This window comes from Suricata suricatta, chromosome 4, assembly GCF_006229205.1.
Source record: "Suricata suricatta isolate VVHF042 chromosome 4, meerkat_22Aug2017_6uvM2_HiC, whole genome shotgun sequence".
NCBI classification, from domain to species: Eukaryota; Metazoa; Chordata; class Mammalia; order Carnivora; family Herpestidae; genus Suricata; species Suricata suricatta.
Genome location: NC_043703.1, coordinates 114,593,086 through 114,597,807, shown reverse-complemented (window position 1 = coordinate 114,597,807; position 4,722 = coordinate 114,593,086). Strand labels below are relative to the sequence as shown.

Here is a 4,722-nt window from a genome sequence, read left to right as displayed (position 1 = left end):
TCTTTCTGTGTCTTCACATAGGCTTTTTCTATGCACATATATCCCTAGCATCTCTAACCTCTTCATCTTCTTCTTCTTCTTTTTTTTTTTTTTTACATTTATTTATTTTTGAGAGACAGACAGAAACAGAGCATGAACAGGGGAGGAGCAGAGAGAGAAAGAGGCACAAAATCTGAAGCAGGCTCAAGGCTCTGAGCTAGCGGTCTGCACAGAGCCTGACGCAGGGCTCAAACCCAGGAACCGTGAGATCATGACTTGAGCCGAAGTCGGATGCTCAACAGACTGAGCCACCCAGGTGCCCCTCTAACCTCTTCTTATAAGGATACCAGTCATATTGGATTAGGGCCCACTCACATGGCTTCATTTAACTGTAATTACCCTTTAAGATCCTATCTCTAAATATGGTCATATTCTAAGGCATTCTGGGGTTAAGATTTCAACATATGAATTTGAGAGGACACATTTCAGTCCATCACAAAGACCATTTCAAGTTCTTTGGTTTTTACTGTGAATGAGATGGGAAGATTCTGAACAAAGGCATGACAAATGGACTTTTATTACATTGAATACTTACTCTGTGCTACTATTCTAAATACTGGAGGATACAGTAGTCAAAAAAAAATCAAGTACGTGCTTTCACAGAATTTACGTTTTCTTGGAAAGGAACAATAAACAAAGGAATATATAATGTGATAACATAAAATAAGGGAAATAAAGCAAGTAAGGGAAAAATAATAAAGCAGTGGCTGGCTAATGCTTTAGACATAGTCATCAGGGAAGTCCTCTCTGGTAAGGTGACAGCAGAGATATAATGGAAGAGAGGGAGAAAGTCATGCAGATATCTGGAAGAAGAGCTTCCCAATAGAGGACACATCCAGTGCAAAGGCCCTGGGACAGGAGCACATTGGGTATGTTTGAGGAATAAGTAGAAGGTCAGCACAGTTGTGGTGGAATGATATAGAATAAGGACAAGATAAGGATGGAGAAGTAAGTACAAAGGATCAGATCATGCAAATCTTGATAAGCCACCTATGGCTACACAGAACACTAAATACATACTGGATTAGGAACCACAAGAGTTCCTTTCTAGCCCCTGCTCTGATACTAATCTCACTGGATTTAGGTTTTCTTACCATAAAAAGGGGGAAGGGAAGGGACTAGATTAGCTTGCCCCTAAATGTGAATCTGGAAACCTCCTGTAAACTAAAAGATACTCATGAATATTTTTGGCATTCCTAACAAAAATAAATTAAAAAAAAAAATTTTAGAATCTACTATATACTTGCTTTTATATCTTTTAGCTACCTTGGACCACTTGCAGAAATTCGCATTCCCATCTAAAAATGTCAGTATTCTTGACAGAAAAAGAAGTCATTTTACTCCACACCCTCTTCTGACAGTCACTCTTGTCCAAAATCCTCCTCCCCTTTTGTTGCCCACTCTGCTCTCTGATTGGCCACACAAGAATTGAGCAGCTCTACCACTGCGTGGCTTCTGCCTGCTCAGCACAGTCACAGCTCAATGCCTGAAAGGATTAGAAAAAAGAATAGTCATCACAAGCTTTTTCCTGTGATTTGTTAATATGCTTGGGACTTTGTCTAAATGACATAAAGAATCTTATCACCATCTCATCTCAAGTGCAAATGTTGTAAAAAATAGGATTTGGAGGCAATAACTGCCCTCTATATGTTTGTCTTTCTTTCTTTCATTCTTTCTTTCTTTCTACTTAAGAAAGAGAGCACATGAGTTGAGGAGAGGTGCAGATGTGAGGGGGAGGGGGCAGAGAGAGAGAGAGAGAGAGAGAGAGAGAGAGAATCTTAAGCAGGCTCCATACTCAACAGAGCCCAACATGGGGCTCAATCCCATGATCCTGGGATCATGGCCTGAACCAAAATCAAGAGTCAGACACTCAATCAACTGAGCCACCCAGGGCAGCCCTGCACTCCATGTCTTTAGAATCCAAATCTAATGGTTGGGATAGACACAGAGCCATGATGAAAGTCTGAGAAACCCCAGAGCCATATCATGCCCTGGTAAAGATCATAAACATCAACCAAAGTTGGTTCTTACTGATATTTGAATTTTGCCTCATTTGTACCAGACTATAAGGTGTGCCCATGTATAATAAACAGAGAAGTTCAGAAACTAACTCGAAAGAACACTTAGTTTTCTGAGTTTTATCAAAGCCAGTGGAACAGTGACTAGAAATCAGTTTGCCAGGTTTTTTTAAAATAATTTTTTAAAATGTTTACTTTTGACAGAGAGAGAGCACGAGCAGGGGAGCGGCAGAGAGATGGGGGACAGAGGATCCAAAGCGAGTCCTCACTGACAGCAGCAAGCCCAATGTGGGGCTCAAACCCATGAACCATATGACTGGAGCTGAACTTGGATGCTCAACCACCTGAGCCACCCAGATGCCCCAGTTTGCCTCTTCTTATTAAGGTGGTTTCTAAGCATGCCTGGGTGGCTCAGTCAGTTGAGCGTCCAACTTTGGCTCAGGTCATGATCTTGCAGTTTGTGAGTTTGAGCCCTGTGTTGGGCTCTGTACTGACAGCACTTTAGATCCTATCTCCCTATCTCTCTGCCCACCCCCTGCTCTCTATCTCTCGAAAATAAATAAACAATAAAAAAAAGTGATTCCTAAATATGCCCATAGATTCTTTGATATGAGTCACTTCACAAGGTTTCACAAGATTCACTTCCTGCTTCTGCTCTCTTTCTCTCAAAGATAAAGAAACATTTAAAACGTAATAAAACAATAAAGCCTTACAAAAAAGAAATATATTGGAAGAACTAAAGGGAGCCATGCTAAAAGAAGTAAATAAATGTATGACATGTTGCAACAAATAGAGAATGTCAATAAAGACAGAGGAATAATTTTTTTAAAGAACCACATGGACATTATGGAGGTAAAAAGTACAATAACTAAAATAACAAGTTCACTAGAAGGGTTCAACAATAGATATGAACTGGCAGAAGAAAGAAACACCTAAGACAGGTACCAATGTAGGTCTTTCATAAAAACAGTGGTGTAACACAATTTTCAGAAAGTGGAGGGATACTCTTCACTTTATATTTGGCTTAAGAAATATTTCATAGGAATGTTCTATCCTCAGACAGTGGGGGAAACTTGTAATGAACATTCCGTGACACTAACACCATAGGTTTTTGAGTCACAGTAAGAGACACAGAATTACATCCATAATTAATATGAATTACAACATTTCAAGCAGTGATTTCTGTTGCATGGAAAATAAAATTAAGAAAGCACTATCAAACCAAAGCTTCAGGCAAGGCAAGTCCAAGGAGAGCATATGAGAACGGCTGCTGGTTCACGTGAAGGGTTCTGGCAAAACCAGTAAGGAGGCTGCCAAATCCTATTTCAATACCAGCACCAGAAACTGCTACTTCTATTGTTGTACCACCTGCACCAATAACTTTGGCCGTGATATCAATGTCTCTGCTGATTGCACTGGCCTGAAACTCCTATCAGTTTAGCTAAAACACACCATTCTGTGCTCCCATTAAATACTGTAAAGCCCTCTTCTCTCAAGATAACACATGCAGAAATTGGTCTGGATGCAATTATGGATCCACCTTGGATCAGAGCAGGGGTGCAGGCAAGCTTGGCACTGATGAACATCTTATACCCTTTGTGGGTAACACAGCTAGAAGACTTGGGTGACAGACAACTTAAGCTCCTCTCCCACTTCTTCCTGGAAGGTGGTGGCAGTGGCTACATCAGAGGTCAAAGGAGTGGGGTTCTCTTCATTTTTGAAGGATAGTTTGACCAGATATAGAATTCTTGGTTGACACTTTTTTTTTCTTTTAGCACTTTATTTTTATTCTTTTAAAGTTTTTCTTAATTTTTTTTTTAATTTTTAGGGGTACCTGAGGGGCTCAGTTGGTTAAGCAGCCGACTCTTGAAGTTTGGCTCAGGTCACGTTCATGAGTTTGAGCCCCACATTGCGCTCTGCGCTCACAGTGCAGAGCCTGCTTGAGATTCTCTCTCTTCCTCTTTCTCTGCCCCTCCCCTGCTTGCTCTCTCTCTCTCTCTCTCTCTCTCTCAGAAATAAGTAAAAGTGTTTTTAAGAAAGGTTTTTGACTTTTTTTTTTTAAGTAATCCCTACAGCCAATATAGGGCTTGAATGCACAACCCCAAGATCAAGAGTCACATGCTCTACTGACTGAGCCAGCCAGGTGTCCCATCTTTGAGCACTTTAAATATATCATTCCATTGCCTTCTGGCCAACATGATTTGCAAAGGGAAATTGGTTGTCACTGTTACTGGGGCTCTCTTGTCCAAGTTAAGTCCCTTCTCTCTTGTTTTCAAGATTCTTTGTCTTCCAATAGGTTGACTATGTTGTATTGTATGTGGATCCATACAATTTCCATTCAGTGCTGACTATATTGTCCCTGTATGTGGATCTCCTTGAATTCATCTTGCTCAGATAAATTAAACTTTTAGTTCATTGAACTTTTTGGATGTATAGTTTCACATCTTTAACCAAATTTGAAAAGTCTTTGTATATTATTTCCTCAGAAAGTCTTTCTTCCCTGTTTAGGAGGGAATTATATCTCCTATTATACATATGTTGGTATGTGTGATGGTGTCCCACATATCTCTTAGGCTCTGTTCATTTGTCTTCATTCTTTTTTCTTTGTGCTTCTCCAACTGGATAAATTCAATTAAATATTTTCAAGTGTGTTGATTCTTCCTTC

The 4,722-nt window shown here is 40.0% G+C and overlaps 1 pseudogene; it reads right to left on the bottom strand.

Moving 5' to 3' along the window:
- Window positions 1–3,273: 3,273 nt before the first annotated feature.
- Window positions 3,274–3,643, bottom strand: LOC115290670 (annotated as a pseudogene).
- Between the last annotated feature and the right edge of the window lie 1,079 nt (window positions 3,644–4,722).